At 41.0% G+C, this 20,025-nt stretch overlaps 1 protein-coding gene and 1 pseudogene across 2 annotated transcripts in view; one reads left to right on the top strand and one right to left on the bottom strand.

Moving 5' to 3' along the window:
- The window catches only part of shisa8b (shisa family member 8b), an 89,561-nt gene that overhangs the window by 19,442 nt on the left and 50,094 nt on the right, over positions 1-20,025 (bottom strand). The window lies entirely within an intron of this gene.
- LOC147239323 (uncharacterized) lies at positions 4,711-7,851 on the top strand (annotated as a pseudogene). The gene is made up of 7 exons (XR_015111472.1): positions 4,711-4,934; positions 5,130-5,270; positions 5,382-5,560; positions 5,674-5,810; positions 6,057-6,150; positions 6,247-6,428; positions 7,242-7,851. The product of XR_015111472.1 is annotated as an uncharacterized LOC147239323 (transcript).

Raw genomic sequence — 20,025 nt, 5'->3', positions numbered from 1 at the left:
CATTAAACAGGGGGCAGTGCAATACAGAACAGGACTCAAATGATGTAGTGGGGATATTGCGGGTGGTGGATGCCTCCAATGGTTGTGGTTTGTTTTACGCCAGAAAGGAGCGGAGGGCTCTCTGCATCAGCTGTGTGCTTTGCGGACAAGTGATATTTAAGACTGCTTGTACTCCGGTGGAAACTAAATTCAGCTTTACAGTGTATGCATATCACTTTTTTCCTGTCGAGACTGCCATCTGGCAGGGCTTTGAAGTTGAACTTTCCATTTAAAACTGATGTATTCTATTCCATGTTAGTCCTACCTTAACGGTCATCTGCTCTCAGTTTTTTTGTTTTGTTTACAAGCTGCAGCCGGCTGCATCTCGTGTGTGTGACGAGTGGTGCGTTCACTTCCGATTTTATGTTCACTACGGCATGGTCAAAGGGTCAAAAAGCACCGTGCGCATTAATCACGATAAAAAATATCAGCGATAAAGGGACGTTGGGTTAACTACTTAATAACGCGTTAACACTGACACCCATAGTTTATATATATTGTGGTATATATGGTTACATATTTGGAGTTGTCAGAGGAAGTGGGGGAGAGTCCCTTTACCTGTCGTTTTTAATTGCTAACCATTGATTCTATTCTTCCTTATTTTTTTTATCTTAAATACATTTAAGTAATTAAGTAATTCATTTAAGTAATCTTATTATCAACCCCAGTATAATGAAATAAAAAGGGTCATGCTGAAAAGCTATTGTGATGCCACTACTTTGCGAACAGAAGAAATGTATGAGGAGGCAGAAAGGAGCAGTTTCAGAACAAATTCATCCATCCATCCATCTTCCACTACTTATCTGGTTAAGGGTTGCGGGGGGGGGGATCGAGCCCATCCCAGCTGCCTTTGGGTGAGTAGCAGGGTACAGCCTGGACGGGTCGCCAGTCCATCACTGGGCCGATACAACACATGCAGGAACCTAGTCCCCTCTTGCATGGCTTTGGATTGTGGGACCCCGCCTAATTGGACCAGCGATGACATGTTTAGTCGCATGTCATTGTTCAATAGCTGGCTGTCGTGGTGGCATGGATAATTGAAAAAATTTCTGGTGGAGACCTGACCTGATTAGGAGAGATGGCATTCATCCCATATTGGACGGAGCTGCACTCTTTTCTAGATATATGACCCAGTTTATAATAGAACTAAAACCCTGACAACCCAGAGTTCAGACCAGGAAGCAGAGCTGCTGTCTTACACGCTTCTCTGAGCATTCACTAGGGGGCAGTTACGCACCCAAAACTCCATAGAGACTGTGTCTGTCCCCAGATCACGTCAGATTATTTACTCCAATTCTACTTGTGGAGGAGTCAATCAGAAAAACCTAATCAAAATTGACACAACCCCTAAATTATCTCAAAGGAATATAAAAATAAGATGTGGACTATTAAATATCAGATCTCTGATGCCAAAAACTGAATTAGTGAATCAATTTATATCTGACAGTTGTATTGACCTGCTCTGTCTCACTGAAACCTGGCTGGTGATGATGAGGATGTTAGTCTGAATGAATCCACTCCTCCCAGTCACATTAATACTCACATTCGCCGAGGCTCTGGCCGAGGAGGTGGAGTTGCTGCCATATTAAACATAAGTTTGGTAATGAACCCCAAACCCAAAATAAGTTTCAATTCATTTGAGAGCCTGATTCTTAATTTGTCTCATCCAGCCTGGAAAACAATACAGCCGCTCTTATTTATTATTGTGTACCGTCCTCCTGGTCCTTAGTCTGAATTCTGATCTGAATTCTCAGATTTTATATCAGTTTATGTCTCATATCAGACAAAGTCAATATTGTTTGTGACTTCAATATTCATGTGGATGTTGATAACAACAGTCTGGGTGCTGCATTTCTCTCTCTTCTAGACTCAATTGGTTTCCATCAGTCTGTCCATGAACCGACTCACCGTCACAACCACACCCTCGACCTCGTCCTAACATATGGAATTGAAGCTGAACATCTTGTTGTATTTCCACAGAATGCGCTTTTATCAGACCATCAATTAATCACTTTCAAATTTGTACTCATCAACTACACTCTACAAAGGAAAACTGTAGTTTCCAGATGTTTGTATGATCAGGCCGTCGCTAGATTTAAGGAGGCCATTATATTGGCACTAAATTCAGTGTCATGCCCCATTATAACAAAGGATGCTGTTGTCAACCTTTGTCCCTCCCAACATGATAATTTTATCGATAGTGCAGCAGGTACTTTATGGTGCAACTTTGGACTCGATTGCCCCACGAAAAAAGATAACTATGAATCCAAGGAAAAAACACCTTGGTACAATTCTGAAACCAGATAGCTTAAACAAAAACTCAGAAACTGGAGAGAAGATGGTGCTCCTCCAGATTGGAGGAGTCACATACAATCTGGCAAGATAGCCTTAAGATTGCCCTTTGTAAAACTAGAGCAGCCTACTACTCTGCGCTAATCGAGGAACACAACCCCAGGTTCCTCTTCTGTACGAAAGCCAGACTGACAAAGAGCCACAGCTCTACTGAACCAAGTATTCCTGTTTCCCTGGGTAGCAAAGATTTCATGCATGGACATCTCTAATGACAAAATTCAACTTATTAGAGAGAAAATTCACCTCCTGCCATCAGCTGACAACATGGCTCCCACAACCTTAGAAAACTTAGAGGCAGCTGGAGGACCAGACATACATTTTGGTAGTTTTTTCCCAGTAGCCTTCATGAACTTAGTACAATAATTTCCTCCTCTAAACCATCCACCTCACTTCTAGACCCTATCCAACTAAACAGCTTAAAGACTCTCTACCTCTAATTAGCACCTCTCTCTTAGATATGATGAATGTGCCACTTCTTTGTGGTTGTGTCCCACAGTCCTTTAAAGTAGCAGCAATGAAACCCCTTCTAAAAAATAACCAACCCTGATCCAGAAGTTTTGGCCAACTACAGACCAATATCAAATCTTCCTTTTCTCTCCAAAATTCTGGAGAAAGCAGTTGCTAAACAGCTCTGTGACTTCTCCACAGCAACAGCTTATTAGAATATTTCCAGTCAGGTTCCAGGGTTTATCATCGTACTGAAACAGCACTCGTCAAAGTTACCAATGACCTCTTACTGGCATCAAATGAGGGACTTGACTCTGTGCTGGTGTTTTTACACACAGCAAATTCAAAAGTGTTAAATTTCCAGTGTTAGTGTTGTGTGTTAAAAATACAGAGTCAATTCAACACTTGCTTAGTCTAATTCAACTATTTGACAGTTAATTTCTCAAAAGAGTTGGTGTTACTCTGGGTAGTTAAATCCAAGCAACTCCGATCAGTGTTACTTTCAAAATCAACGCTCGGCAGAGTTTCTCCCAGCATCCCAACAGCTCCGTGACGTATGTGTCTAAAGAGCGGGGCGAATCCGAGCGGGACAGCGGAGACAACCTCTAATCTTCTCGCACTCTTTGCCTCTGGATTTGTGTAAGTAAACGACATGCATATTTTGTTATCTTCTTTTCTTATCTATTAAACCATATTTTCTATGCAGCAGTGTCGACTTATGACGATGATAAGTAGAATTGAGTATGCGGCTAACAGCGTGACAAGGTGACGTCCATTGTCAAGGTTAGCATGATTGCCGCAAGCTATTTTTCTTAGCGTGCATACGTGTCGATGTCAATGAATATAACACAGTTAGCTGGACGTAACTATAATTTACACGTTTGGATAACACGCTATATGTACCATAGACCCTCCAGAAAAACGCGGGCTGGAATTTTTGATTATGCGGGCCAAAAATTTTGATTATGCGGGCCAAAATTACTGATTATGCGGGATTTTCTGTGCTTTTATGCGGTGAAATTGCGGGAAGTTGTGGAATATGCGGGAGATTTGACAAATACGTGGAAAATATGCGGGGCTCCCGCACATTTAGTCGGGGGGCGGCGGGACGCGATAGCGCGGATCGATACATATTCGCATATTTACCTCGGAAATATGTGTTTATCGGAGAATTATGCGGGAATTATACGTCCTTTTGGGAATTAATTTTTCCCCGTGGAATTTGCACCTTTTTGGTGATTATGCATTGAATTATGCGATCACGTAATGGCGTTTTTCTGGAGGGCCTAACTACATTCTGTGATGACCAAACGATAGCTAAAGTTAGCTTATGTAGCATGTGTGCGGGACGTCGTGTCTGTCAGAAAAAATGTTGGGTCGTCTTGACGGAGAGCAAGCAACGCCCGCGCATATTAATTAGTTACGGTCTAGTCTTAGTTAGTTGCATTATTGGTTTTAACAGTAAAATGTCAAACTATGGATTAATAGCCTGGGCTGGGGGTTTGAGCTCCTGTTTGCAGAGAGAGATGCTAGCCGGACAAGCTGCCAGGTGAATTCTTGATGTAACAATAACACACTGAGCAACCACACCAGCCGCAGTCCTACACCGGGCTTTTTGCATTTGTTTGTATCAGATTTCGAGTGTTAATTTAGTTCCAATAACTAACATTAGCTGGAGCAAACGACAGAGCAGTCACAAACCCTCAACAGCTGCCACACGGTGAGAATAAACGGATGAAATGCATGTTTTATATAACTTGTAAGGTAACGTTTACGCAGGGTGTCGCTATCTATGTATATTAACAATAACGTTGCAACCGCGTTTATGCGCCCTGGTGATGTATCCGTGTCGGATTTGTAAGCATTAGTGTTAACGTTAGCTAACCGTCATGGTAACATGCAGGCCAAGCTTCATTAACAGTGTCTCTACATCCATGGTGAAAGTAAGGTTACTATAACTTATGGCTGCATGAATGTCTTTGTGTCTTCATAGAGCATCATGTTGGTGAAAGTGAGATTCGGAGAAACTCAAAAATACGTCAAAGTGGCTGAGACTGAAGATGGCTATGAAGACTTCAGCATATTTCTTCAGAAAGGTCGTCATCATTTCTCACATGTGATTTGACTACTTGTTATTTTACCTACTGAATTTGTGTTATATATAAATATCTTAGATTATGGAGTTGTGTGTTTCTGATAACCAATATAGTAACAGTCTGTGAAGAAATCAAAAAGTACTTTTTGAATTGGTCCTAAATGCTTCTTCACTTTAATGTCTAATGTTTTAACAGTCATTCAGAAGCTAGAGCTTCCTCTTGAGACTGAGCTGCACGTGACAGATGAATCAGGGACAGAGATTGACGCAGATGTGTTTGAGGAGCTTTTGCAAACAGGGAGCCTTAGTGTTAGGGTGACAAAAGAGAAGTCAACAGGTGAGACTCACCCTGTTAGGGAAGGAATGGATTGTCAATAATGAATATTATGGAGAACTAATCTTTTGTCTGTGTGTGTGTGTGTCAATTTTTAAAAAAATCTATCTACAGTTGTGCTTCAACCTGATCTATCTCAGTCTTCATCTGAGTCAGCAATGTCGGACAGCTCATTTGTATCGGTGTCAGGAGATTCCTCGCTGCTACTATCCTCTGATTCATCAGATACAACTGTCATTATTAAAACAAATGGAGGAAAGAGAACCCATGCTGAACGAGAATCAGCAAAAGAGGTGTGCACCTTGTAACAAACACTTTTAGTTATCAAAGGTTACATTAGTTTTGTTGTTGGATGTTGTAAGGATGGTGGATGTAATTGCTAATTTTCTGATTTCTGATCTTTTAGATGGTGAGAGATGCTCTCCAAGCTAAACCGGGTGGACAGCTCATTTTGGATGAATACGATAAAATGAAAACATTGATGGATAGCACAAGGAGACAGCTGGTAAACCTTCTTGTCGCCGACATGGTTGAAATTCATGGGTAAGACTTCAGTGTCTATATTTGTACTACTTTAATTTTTTTCTTTTAAAGTACGCTAATTTTAGGACATTGTTCATCAGTAAAGCATTTTATTACATAATTTCTCTAATGACAGAAATAAATATTGAATGATAAACATTATATAAAATTAACAACTTGAGAGACTCAACTACACTAATAACAGTAAAATTTGGATAGTTTAATCACTAAACGAAATGCAGCAGTAATGTAATGTTTATCTTTCAGGAGGAGCCCACCCGTCTCGGTGCGGATTAAATATGCTTTGGGCATCATCTCTCTATTTCCCAGCCTCAGAGATCCATACTCAGAAAATGGACACGTCAGTTTGTAAATTAAAAATTGTATGTGAATTCATAGAGTAGACATGCAAAATATGTGAACTCACCCTACATTTAATTTTTTTTAAATCTTACAGGAACACTTCTATGACCCACAGAGCGGATCGGGCTACCTGGCATGGAGGATAAAGACGGTTCAGCGTAACACTGCAACTCAGTCCCGGAGGTCCTACACCAGCACAACCTATCAACCTACATGAAAATGTGTGTGCTTTCCCTAGATTGACCAAGACTTCACCATGATGTTTGGAGAGGAGGTGTCAGGGAGACTTTTGACAAAATGGCCTACTTTTTTCAGACCTAAGATCCTGACAGACTGCAGAAAGCTGACCTCCAATGAGCACATAGTAGAACTCTTGTCTGTGCAGGAGGACTCTGGTGGGTCTAGTTAACTCTGCTCATTCTATTGTTTCAATTATTTATGATATTAATGTCTGATGTTTCACCTCCTCTCTCCCTAGGCTGGGACAGTGACTTGTCAAGCATTCTACTGTTGGTTCATTTGCTTCCCCCTACCTCCAAAGGCCATAAGCAGGGTGCTAAAATCAGTTCATGTCAAGCTGCTGTTGACCATCTGGTGAGATATTTACAGGTATGTATGTAATGGTGTACTTTTGCAGTTGAAACTTGTCTTTCAATATCTTGTCAACCAGAAGTATCTGTCTCTGGAATCATTGTCACAGAGGATACAAAGTTTCAACTATGGTTATGCTGAGAGAAAAAATAGACCAAGTGGGTTGAAAATGGATGAGGCAAGCAAGGATCTTGGACTAAATGCAATTCAATCGTGGTGTCTTGTGAGAAATGCTCCTCTTATGTTTGGCGATGTTGTGGAAAGAAATAACAGTCACTGGAATTTGCTCCTCCTCCTGATTCAGATTGTGAATATTGTGTTTTCACCCATAGTGACTGACGGTATGACATACTATTTAAAACATTTGATTAAGGACCACCACAAGCCGTTCAAATCTCTATTTTCCCAGAAGAGGCTGATCCCAAAGCATCATTTCATGCTACATTACCCGCGTTGTATTCGAAAAATAGGTCCACTTCTACATGTATGGTGTATGAGGTTTGAGGCCAAGCATAATTTTTTGAAAAGATCAGTGAAAATTTTCAAAAATATCACAAAAGCATTGATGAAACAACATCAGAGACAGCTAGCTTACCACTGGGAGAATTTTGATTTTCAGAGATTTGAGTTTGGTCCATCGAAGAAAGAAATTATTGATAGCTTGGATGGTGGTGAGGTTTTAAGTCCCGTCTTTAATCTAAATGCATACAGTGAAGTATCAACCACTAACTGGATAAAAAACTAAAGAACTGAATATCAGATCGGTATGTTTGTTTGTACAGGAACCAATGTGGACATTCCTGTTTTCAGGAAAATCACCAACATCATAATTCATAATGAGCAAGCTTTCCTTTTGACATGCACAGTGGACACCATTTACTTTGATGATCATTTTAATGCATACTGCATTGATGAGAGAGGAGAGTCATTCTCTGTTTTCCCAGTTAAAGACTTGATTTATCACAGACCCTATGACAAACAATTTTCAAATGAGATGAGTGAAAAAACATACCTTGTGCCCCATTGCCATATTGTGTGACCTGTGTTGTTATTGCAAAGTCAGTGCTGTTATGTGGTGTGCTTATTTGAAATACAATAACAACAATTCAGACTGCAACTTGTGTTGATTGTCTTTTTTGGTAGGTTTGATTTACATATAACACTCTCCATAGTGTTAATATAATTTAAATCGTATGCAGTGTTAAAAAAGACACACTCATAGTGTTAAAAGTTAACACTACACACTAGTGTTAAGTAAATTCAATACTGATATGTGTTACATTTCAACTATTGACAGTGTTGTTCTTACTCTGTACAGTGTTAACTGTTTTAACACTTTCCAAAGTGTAATTTTAACTCGATCTAGAGTGGACCAATATAGACACTTTTAAAGTGTTGAATTTAACTCCCTACGAGTTGAATTAACACTCTCAAATTTGCTGTGCAGGCGCATAGCTTTCACTGGAGTATTAGGTTGTACCAAAAATTAGGTGGGAGGTCTGGGGGTCCTCCCCCAGAAAATTTTGAGTTTCATACATTTAATTTCCTGCATTCTGGTGGATTTTTAGACACCCATTTTCCATTTTATTCAATCCTGCCACTCCCGGTATGCGCACACAAATCTACCGTATCGTATGTGCACACTCACTCACTGCACTATTAGTGTTACCATTTGTAGGTCTATTGAAAAAAAGACAAATTGCCAGTAGCTAGACGTTAGAAGATAGCGGTCGGTGGTAAACTCACGCAGTTACCACCAACGGCTTGTGACAAGGTAGCCCAGGCAATGCACTGACAGGGCTACCCAAAACCTGGCTAAGCTAGTTAACATTAGTCTAGCTAGCTAGAATAGCTATGTTACTCCAACACAGAGGGGACTCGTCTGAATGAATCCACTCCTCCAGTCACATTAACACTCACATTCCCCGAGGCTCTGGCAGAGGAGGTGGAGTTGCTGCCATTTTTGACAAAAGTTTAGTAATAAATCCCAAACCCAAAATAAGTTTCAATTCATTTGAGAGCCTGATTCTCAGTTTGTCTCCTCCAGCCTGGAAAACAATACAGCCACTCTTATTTATTATTGTGTACCGTCCTCCTGGTCCTGACTCTGAATTCTGATCTGAATTCTCAGAGTTTATATCAGTTTAGTTCTCAAATCAGATGAAGTCATGATTGTAGGTGACTTCAATATTCATGTGGATGTTGATAACAACAGTCTGGGTGCTGCATTTCTCTCTCTTCTAGACACAATTGGTTTCCATCAGTCTGTCCATGAACCGACTCACCATCACAACCACACCCTCGACCTCGTCCTAACATATGGAATTGAAGCTGAACATCTTGTTGTGTTTCCACAGAACGCTTTTATCAGACCATCAGTTAATCACATTTGAATTTATTCTAATCAACTACACTCCACTCAGGAAAACAGTGGTTTCCAGATGTTTATCTGATTAGGCCACACCTGGATTTAAGGAAGCGATTCCAGTGGCGCTTAATTCAGTGTCGTGTCCCATTGTTACAGAGGAAAATGTTGTCAACCTTTGTCCCTCCCAAATTGATAATTTTATCCATAGTGCAACAGGCACCTTAGGATCAACTTTGGACTCATTTGCTCCACTAAAAACTAAATCTATAAATCCAAGGAAACAAGCACCTTGGTACAATTCAGAAACCAGACAGCTTAAACAAAAAACCCAGAAGTTAGAGAGAATATGGTGCTGCTCCAAACTGGAGGAGTCTCACATCATCTGGCAAGACAGCCTTAAAAGTTATAAGAAAGCCCTTCGTATAGCTAGAGCAGCCTGCTACTCGACACTAATAGAGGAACACAAGAACAACCCAGGTTCCTCTTCAGTCCTGGAGCCAGACTGACAGAGATCCACAGCTCTACTGAACCTAGAATTCCTGTTTCCCTGGGCAGCAAAGATTTCATGGACTTCTCTAATGACAAAATTGTCCTTATTAGAGAGAAAATTCACCTCCTCCTGCCATCAGCTGACAACATGGCACCTATAGCCTCAACATGGCACCTACAGCCATCATCGTTTAATAAATCATTTTATTAAACTCCAATAAAACTGAAGTCATTGTCCTGGGCCCAAAACATCTTAGAGACACCCTATCTACAACACATACACACACACAGCCAGACAACAGTATAAAAAGGTATGTCGTATTCTGTAACGTTGGAAGATATCTCTGTCTGCATTGCTAGTAGGGCCCGTCGCTGTGAATAAAGAGATTCCCCATCAGACACCTGAGACTCAGTCCTCTGATTCCTCTCATCCACCTTTTTTCGCCACAACAGTCACATTGTAAGGAAGCACTAGATTAATTTTCACTGTTATGCAGATGATACGAATGCATCCACATGAAACAAATTAGTTTAGTAATCTGGAGGCCTGTCTAAAGGACATAAAAACTTGGATGACCCATAATTTACTTTTATTAAACTCTGACAAAACTAGAGTTATTGTGTTGGGCCCAAAACACCCTAGAAACTATCGCTATCTAATGAGACAGGTACCCTGGATGGCATTACCCTTGCCACTAGCACTACCGTAAAGAACCTAGGAGTTGTCTTTGATCAGGACCTGTCCTTTAACTCCCACATTAAGCAAATATCTAGGACTGCTTTCTTTCATTTATGTAACATTACTAAGATCAGGCACATCCTGTCTCAATAAGATGCAGAAAAACTTGTTCATGCTTTTGTCATTTTCAGGCTGACACCTTCATATTTGACAGAGCTCCTAGTCCCCTATTATCCAGCTAGAACCCTTCACTCACAGGATGCAGGGTTACTTGTGCTTCCTAGAGTTTCTTTTCTTTCTTTTTTTTTTGCTTGTAAGGTTTCCTTTATTTGCCAAATATATTTTATGAAAGAATATATTTGAGCTGTAACACAGTGTACATTTCTTTTTCAGCGTACGTTTTCTTTTTCTTTTAAGAAGAGCAAAAACAAAAGGGAAGAAATTAACACTTGATACACAAACACAATTAAATCTCCCCCCCCAATCTATTCTGCACGGTGCATACGCTGTTAAAAATGACTGTAAATATTATGGTAAACAATTGTGAAGTAGCAACAGTAAAACACTGTAAAATCAAAAATAGTTCATCACTGTAGTAAATGCAGAAGATTCCTGTAAATTGAGAAACGGTACATAACCCAAATTTTTATGGTTATAATATGGAGAAAACACATTATTTAACTGAAAATGTTGAAAAATTGTAAAAATGCATGCGCAAATACCGTAATTTCACAAGCATGCAAATACCCTAAAATTAACATAATGACTGTTTAAATTAAAGATTTTGCATATTGTACATTTTAATTTACAGTATAGGACCGTTAACCATTCAGCAAAATTGTACCGTAATTGCTACAGAAAGAAGTTAAATATATTGTATCTTTATGTTGATTTCAAGTAAAAACATGTTTAATTTAACTAACTTTTAGACAAGAATCTACGTACTCATTTCAGATTTAAGAGGGTGTCAGTGTGTATGCCCCTTCCCTAATGAGACATCCAGTTTGGGGGTTATTTTCTCGTATTGTTCTATTGGGGCCCCATTGCATCCTCTTTGCTAAATTTTAAGAAGCCTTGAAAAAGGGGGGGAAATGCTTTTCTTTAATATTTCATGCAAACTTTGTGCCAGATCGCTGAAAATTCAGCATATGCATTGTGATGGGGAATATGACAAGTGTGCTGAGTTTCAGAGCTGAGCGACCTTCAAAAGTGGCAAAGGTCAGGGAGGTCAGTAGGACAGCAGTAGAAAGACTGAGCTTTGTAAATGTGTACTGAGTTATCAATCTGTCCAAAAGTAATGGCCACACACCAAGTTTCAAGTCATTTGGTACATTTTTTTGCAAATGACAAGCACTTGAATTTTTACAAAAGGCGATAACTTGAAGGCCCGCCTATAGAACAGGTCAAAGCGACACCAAACTGATGCCTTTGTGCTCATCCTAGGCCACTGAATGACATATTAACCTGTTTAACATAATTTGTCATGGTAGCAGTGGCTATGTAATGCATAACTACATCTCTACAGCTCTCTGACCACTTCTTTCCACCTTGACCTTCGCCCTCTCTGGCTGTCATCACCCCTCGCAGCCAGATAGCTTGGATTTGTTTCCCTTCAAAAAAGTATGAAAGTCGAGGTGTTGCCATGGCCACACCCTCTTTGACGTTGCCAAATACTTTTTTATAATGTATCATCGTCACCACACGTCTGTATCAGAAATACAAGAGACAGAAGTACTTTTTGTTGCTTGTAGGTGGCACTTTCACATACAGGGTTAACTTTGTTATCAGTCCGAATGGGGCTGGACTGTTGTCAACATAAAATGACTACGTTGTCATGGCAAAACATGTGATTTGCCTGCCACGCCCCTTTTGGGTGGAGTCACAAGATAAATTGTGCAGCACCTTCAAAAGTTTTGAGTATTCTGGGCTTGGTTTGAGGCCGGTCAGTGAAACACAGCCTGAGCTGGATGTGCAAATGTTAAAAATGACTGGGGTGCAATTTCAGAGAAGTGCAAAATCAAAGATCTCATTGACATACGTGGATGTGTAAAATTTCATACAGATAGGACAAATTCGACAGTTGTGACACTCTGTAGTGGGCGCTAGCAATTTTGTGTTGCTTTTTTAGGGCAAAATAAAAAGAAATTAAATTTTTGGCAGACCTGACCTTCCTGGAAAATTTGTGAGTTTTGGACACATACAGGAGGCCAAAATCAAGTTTGAAATGGCAGATATCTTAAATGTCTCACAATTATTTCCGATGGAATATGTGTGGTGACATACAGGTGTTTTCCTTATTTCAATTTATAGGTACCAGTTTTCCCAGCAGCCAGCAGTAAATTTAAGCTGTAGGAGAGAGAGCGGTAGAAGGAGATGGAGAGAGAGGGGAGAGAAGGAGAGACAGAGAGAGGAGAGGAGAGAGAGGGGGACAGCATACACACAAGCTCAGACTTAAAAAAAATAAACTATGTGGAGCCTAAGAAAACGTTTTTAGAAAGAAATGAAAACAGAACAGACAGGTTTGCCTATTATATTCCTGTGAGATAGACTTTCAATTTTTTGCTTGAGTCAGATTTGTGGCAGAAATCAGGAGAGCACTCAAATGAGTCTCCTTCAGATGTTCTAAGTGACATAAATGATGGTCAGATATTTAAATCGAATCTTTTTTTTTGCTCAGAATCCATCATGTCTCAAGATAGTACTTTGCAGAGCCTAAAGGGTTAACAACTTCAAAGGCATCTTGGTAAAGATGAGAAACAAGGTATTAGCTGTCTATGCATCTGTTGCCAATTTGCCACTTCATGTACGGTCAGACACAAACCACGTCACTTGTTTTACTGTGCAGAGAGAAAGATTTCAAAGAATTTGGACATGCGAAGGTGTTTTCTGAATTACAAGCAGACTTGAAGGAATTGGGGGAGAATGGGATTTTATTATCAGATGAAACTGTTGTGAAAGGGACCTTGTATTGTATTGCTGGAGATAATTTGGGCTCCCATTGCATTGGTGGCTTCTCTGAAAATTTCAGTCGATCACAATATTTTTGTCGGTACTGTGTAATAACCCGATCTCAATTCCAGGGTGATGACCCAAATCTGTGCGGACCGGAGCGCACAATTGAGAGATACAACTCAGCTATTGAGTGCCTCGTTACTGACCGGGACCTGGAGGTGGAAGATGTAAAGTTCAAGTCAGTATTTAATTCTTTAAAGTACTTTAACGTCTGTCAACCAGGTTTGCCGCCTTGACTGGGATACAACATCTTTGAGGGTGTTTTGTCCTATAATGTAGCACTGTATCTGAAGTATTTTGTAAAGAAAAAGGCATGGTTCACTTACTCCACACTCAATCGGCGTATTAAGCAGTTCAATTACTGTGCCTCTGATGCTCTAACAAAGCCATGTGAGGTCAGTCCTCAAGCAGCGAAGCTCTCAGGACAAGCTGTCCACAATTGGAATCTTCTAAGGCTGCTGCCCCTCGTAATTGGTGACAAAGTGAAAGATAACGAAGATGTTGTGTGGCAGTTGACCCTGCAGCTAAAAGACATTGTGGACCTGGTATGTGCTCAGAAAATCTCTGTGCCTCAGGTTGCATATCTTAATGTGGTTTTTCAAGAATACTTAGTCAAGGAAAGTTATATTTCCTGAAACCAATCTGAAACCAAAGCACCATTATTTGCATCACTCCCCAGCACTAATCCTGTAATTTAGCCCCTTGATCAGGCTTTGGACAACGCATTTTGAAAGTACCGTAAATGACCAATTAGTGGCCCGGGCGTTTATTTTGCAAAATCGATGTGGACCCCGGGCGTTTAAAAGAGACCAGGCGTCTATTGGTAACACACTTTTCTTTATTTTGGCCCTGGCCAGCACTGGGCCATTCTTTCTTTTTTTTTTTTAGCAATAGGTATACAAGGTATAACAATATACTGTAGTACTTTAAAGAACAGTAGTGCAAATATCAAGATTGTCCAGAGAACACTTTATTAATAAGAAAAAGGGCGTAAACCAGCGACCCTTTGGTTGCGAGACGGCCACTCTTCCCCTGAGCCACACCACCCCCTATATTATATAGTCTATATATAGTCTCTGATTTACATAAATCTAAAGAAGTTGCTCCAAGGTAGTTGATATTTTTATTGCAGATGGGAGAATGAAGCAAAGGTTCCATACAAGTAAAGGTCATCCGATTGTGCAAATACCCAAATCTTTCCACTGTGAGATTAATTTATGAAGTTAAGACGGCAGGAATGAAGGATCCCCAACAAATGGGAGTAGAAAAGAAGTATGACTGATCTCAAAGGGTGTCCTAATTTTCTTCCAGATTTGAATTGTGCTATGTATAGTGATGCTTCCATGGTAGACACTTGTATCTAGAGCCACTGGAGACAGGGTCTTCACACCCAAACTGTATGGGTGGCAATGCTGCTGCTCCAGTTGTAGCCAGCGAGGGATTTGGCTGAGTTATCAAACCACATTGAAACTATCTTCATATTAGAGGCCCAGTAATAGAAACAGAGGTTAGGGAGAGCAAGCCCACCAGCTCATTTCAGTTTGCAAAGGGGAGCCTTTTTAATTTTGTGTGGTACATAATATTGAAAATGCGTGTGAGGTTTGAGAAAGAATTTCTGCCAAGGACAAACCCTGTCTGGTCAGGCTGAACAAGCGTACACTAATATCTATTAAGTCTGTTTGCTAGGACTTTAGACAATATTTTCTGGTCTAAATTAAATAGAGGAATAGGTCTGTATCTTCCAACCTCCTCTGGGTCTTTATCTTTTTTTTGGAATACGTGTTATAACTGCCTCATTGATTGTTGGTGGTAAAGACCCATTTTCAATGGGATGAGATAACATTTTCAGCATATATGGTGTAAGCATGTCGCCAAATATTTTGTACAATTCACAAGGGAAGCCATCAGGCCCTGGGGGTTTGCCTCCTTTTAAAGTTTTAATTGTCTCTTATAACTCCTCCAGAGTGATGCATTGTTTCAAGAAGGTCTGTTCCTCTTGTGTAAGAGAAGGGAGGTTAATACTATCAAGAAAGGTTGCTATACAATGGGGATCTGCATTAGTTTTGGAGGAAGAGAGTGTTTCATAGAATTCTTTAAAACGATTATTGATATCCTTCACAGAAATGAGACAGTCTCCATCCTTAGATTTGACTTTATGGATTGTGCGATTGTTCTCCAGTTTACGCAATTGTCTGGCGAGCAATCTTTGGGGCTTCTCCCAAAATTCAAAATATTTTTGTTTCCATCCATCGTCGTCTTCCGCTTATTCCTTACTAGTAAGGGTCGCGAGGGGGCTGGATCCTATCCCAGCATCTACGGGCGAGAGGCGGGGTTCACCCTGGACAGGTCGCCAGTCCATCGCAGGGCCAACACATCGAGACGAACAACCATTCACACTCACATTCATACCTACGGTCAATTTAGAGTATTCAATTAGCCTAGTCCCCAAATTGCATGTCTTTGGACGGTGGGAGGAAGCCGGAGTACCCGGAGAGAACCCATGCAGGCATGGGGAGAACATGCAAACTCTACACAGAAAGATCCCGCGCCTGAGCCGGGACTCAAACCCGGAACCTTCTTGCTGTGAGGCCACAGTGCTAACCACTGCACCACCATGCTGCCCTATTTTTGTTTTTGGTAGACAAATGATTTTGAAATCTTTGCTGAAGCAATCTGATTCTTCTGGAGCCTCAACTGCAAAATAAGTTTTATATTTGTCCAAAGAGGGGTGGCTTGCTTTTTCTTTATCTAACTGATTAATTTGATGTCCTGGTTCTAGAAGCTTTGCTTTATTTAGCTTGTATCTGCGGCCCATGTAGGAAATTATACAACCCCCCAGATACGCTTTTAAAGTCTCCCACAGTAAACTTGAGTTAGAGAGTGGGACCCGTTTCGTAGATAAGCTGTCCATATATGGGTCAAGAGTACAATTTAAGTCTCCCCCAAAGAATAGCACCTGCTGCTATGCCTCGACCTCCTCCAGCGACTCAGGTCTCCGCTACCGCTGCCCAGGTTTCCGGTACTACAATACAACATATGTCACTGATATGCACACTAATTCATACACACTAATTTTTTACTTTTTAAAAAAAATAATTATGATTTTTTTTTTTTTACTTTTCAAAATCACTCCCCGATTCCAATTGCATTCTCTGTGGGGAAGGAGTGTGGTAGTGTTCATTTTTCAATGCCAAAATAAATGGTGCAATTGAGACTTCTGTATCTGTCCTTTTTTTCAAATTGGTCGGTGCTGCCATGCATCATTGGAGATTCTTTTTTCATCTATATATCTACTTGATTCAGCACATCCAACCATTCCATTAATGACCAAAACTTATCATATGGTGTCACGAATAGGTCGAAAATTTCATTCAAAAAGTCTTAAAAAAGGTCTTAAATTTGACTTGTTGAAACTTGTAGGAACCCTGGTAAAAGCAAAGGGAAATAAGAGAAGAAAAAAGAAAAAAAAGGTGATCCTGTCAATAACACAAGGGAGTAAAACCTCCCTAAAATATATGGTTAACCTAGTGTCAACCTTTGGGAAATATATTGTAAAGGTAACTCCGCAGTCAATAAAGTTTTCAGAAATAAAATAAGCTGTATAATAACAACACGCGACACTGATGTGTTGCTTCGAGTTGTATCTCTGTTTACTGTGAATCAGGTAGAGTGCGTTACACGTATTGCATTGTGGGAGCAAAGCAAGGCAAGGGCAAGGCAAGGCAATTTTATTTGAATAGCCTATTTTCACAAACAGTTTGTCTCAAAGGGCTTTACATGGCATCATAACAACATCCTCTGCCCTTAGACCCTCACATCGATTGAGGAAAAACTACATAGAAAACCCTTTTAACAGGGAAAAATCTGAGAAACCTCAGGGAGAGCAACAGAGGAGAGATCCCTCACCCAGGACGGACAGACGGGCAGTCGATGTTACAGACAAGAAAACAGTTTTCAATACAAAATGTAGGAAACATGGAAATGTTAATAACAGTTGAAGAAGGAAGCTTCTGGTAGGGGAGGCAGGGAGAGCAAGCCAGCTTGATGGGGGACTGGATGGTAGACTGGTTCATGGGAGGGGAGTGCAGGCCGGTGTAACAGCAGGGAAAAAAACAAAAGAAAGGGGGTGTAGGAGGGGTGATGCAGCGGCGGTTGGAGCAGAGAGATGGAGCTCCGTTAGATCTGTGGAAACACAGAGAGACTGCGAGACACCAAGGCCAAATAACAAAGCGCAACAAGTAATAGTAATGACAGTTCCAAAATGTGCAGGGAGGAGAGGAGAGGAGAGGGCTTCATGTATCCGGATGTGTCCCCCAGCAGTCTAAGCCTATAGCAGCATAGCTATAAATGGTTCAGAGCTACCTGAACCAGTCCTAACTGACTACTTTTAAGTCCAGGCTTAAGACTTTCCTTTATGACCGAACTTTCAGAGTGTCTGCCTCTCTGACCCATGGAGAGAGCTAGTTCCACAGTAAAGGAGCCCGGTAACTGAAGGCTCTACCTCCCAGTCTGTTTTTAGAGATACTTGGAATCACTAAAAGACCTGCATTCTGGGAGCGGAGTGCCCTGGTAGGACAGTAGGGACTAATTAGTGCTTTCAAATACGATGGGGCTTTATCATCCTTGTAAGTAAGCAGAAGGATTTTGAAGTCGATTCTAGATCCTACAGGAAGCCAGTGGAGAGAAGCTAAAGTGGGAGAGATGTGTTCTCTCTTCTTAACTTCCATCAAAACCCTCACTGCAGCGTTCTGGACCAGCTGGAGATACTTTAAAGAGTATTTAGGACATCCTGACAAGAGAGAGTTGCAGTCGTCCAGCCTAGAAGTGATAAATGCATGCACCAGTTTCTCAGCATCACTCTGGGAAAGGATATTCCTAATCTCAGCGATACTTCGCAGATGGAAGAAGGCGGTCCTAGTCAGATGCTTTATGTGGGAGCTGAAGGAAAGGTCCTGGTCGAAAATGACCCCAAGGTTCCTTGCAGTTGTACTCGGGGCAAGGGTGATGCCATCTAGAGTAGTGATCCGATTCAAGAGTGTGTCCCTGAGGTGTTTAGGTCCAAACACGATGACCTCAGTTTTATCTGAATTTCGCAGTAAGAAGTTAGAAGACATGCAGGATTTCATGTTTTTCAGGCAGTCTTGCAGATTAGTAAACTGGCTTGTGTTGCCTGGCTCCATAGACAAGTAGAGTTACGTGTCATAACAGTGAAAGTTGATTGATTGCTTCCGTATTATGTCACCTAATGGGAGCATGTAAAGAGTGAAGAGTATTGGTCCTAAAACTGAACCCTGTGGTACACCGTATGTAACTCTGCTCTACTCTGAATAGTCATTTTTAACATTAACAAACTGAAACCTGTCCGATACTGTAAATATGACAAACCATTTTAGGGCAGGTCCTTTAATCCCAATTTCATGGTCTAGTCTCCGTAGCAGGATGCTGTGGTCGATGGTGTCAAATGCAGTACTGAGGTCCAAAAGTACAAGTACAGAGACAAGACCTCTGTCCGAAGCTATAAGAAGATCATAAGAGACTCTGACCAGCGCTGTTTCAGTGCAATGGTGTTCCCTGAATCCAGACTGGAAGGCTTCAAAGAGCTCGTTGCTGTGCAGATGTTCATGTAGCTGCTCCAGGACAACCTTCTCAAGGATCTTGGAGATGTAGGGGAGGTTTGATATAGGCCTATCGTTGGCTAACACATCTGGGTCAAGAGAAGGTTTTATAAGTAAAGGACAAAAACAACCTACAATAATAAACAAACAATTCCTAGTACGAAACAAACACAAAATCAGCCCTAAACTAAACAATCAACTACGCCGTGGCGAGCAGGTAGGAAAAAACACACTAACTCTATGGAAAAACTAACTAAAGACGGAAACACTACAGGAACGATGCAAGAACCAAAACAACGCTACAAACTCAGAAACTAGATAAATACAATGAAACAAACACAAGGAAACAACTAACAAGGCAAGCGATCTAGAGATACAAGGGAGAGATGGTTGGAGAGTCCGGCAAGGACCATGACAATCTGGCAGCGAGGCCACGCTACCATGCTGCTTAAAAGCAGAGAGAATAATGAGGGAGATGAGCCTCAGGTGCGCAGTGGGCCTGCTGCACCACTTGGCCACACATCCCCCGCAGAGTTAGGAGGAAAACAACAAAAAATATGGAACAAAAACACAAGCATACCTAACAAACACCCAACTCATAACACTAAGGAAAGATTAATTTGGTTCAATATAGAAGTGTTGACGAGGGGGAAGGCATCCTTAAGTAGTCTTGTAGGGACGGGGTCCAGCAGACAAGTGGCTGACTTGGAGGAAGTAACTGCAGAAGTTAATTCTGACAGGTCGATGGGGGAGAAGCTTTCCAAGTGTGCACCAAGTCTGGGAGGTGCTTCTATGGGAACTGTAATCTGTCCTCCATTACTGGCAATCTTTGTTCTGATGTTCAAAATCTTTTCAGTAAAGAAAGATTGGAAGTCGTTACTGCTGAGAGTTGGGGGTTGCATGGCTCAACAGCACTATGGTTCTTGGTGAGCCTGCCCACGGTGCTGAAGAGGAACCTGGGGTTGTTCTTATTCTTTTCTTCTTAGGATAAGTAGTAAGTGCTTCTGGCATTAAGGATTTCTTTTTTATATATTAATAAACTATCCTTCCAGGCTTGGCGGTCTTCCTCATGCTGGCTGGAATGTGTCTTCCTTTCCAGTTGTCTGGTCGTATGTTTGA

The sequence above is a fragment of the Aulostomus chinensis genome, chromosome 23, assembly GCF_037954235.1.
Source record: "Aulostomus chinensis isolate RoL2024-O1b breed Wild chromosome 23, RoL_Achi_v1.0, whole genome shotgun sequence".
In the NCBI taxonomy this organism is placed as follows: domain Eukaryota; kingdom Metazoa; phylum Chordata; class Actinopteri; order Syngnathiformes; family Aulostomidae; genus Aulostomus; species Aulostomus chinensis.
The sequence above is the reverse complement of the archived record's forward strand: the minus strand, read 5'-3'. Positions and strand labels throughout refer to the sequence as shown.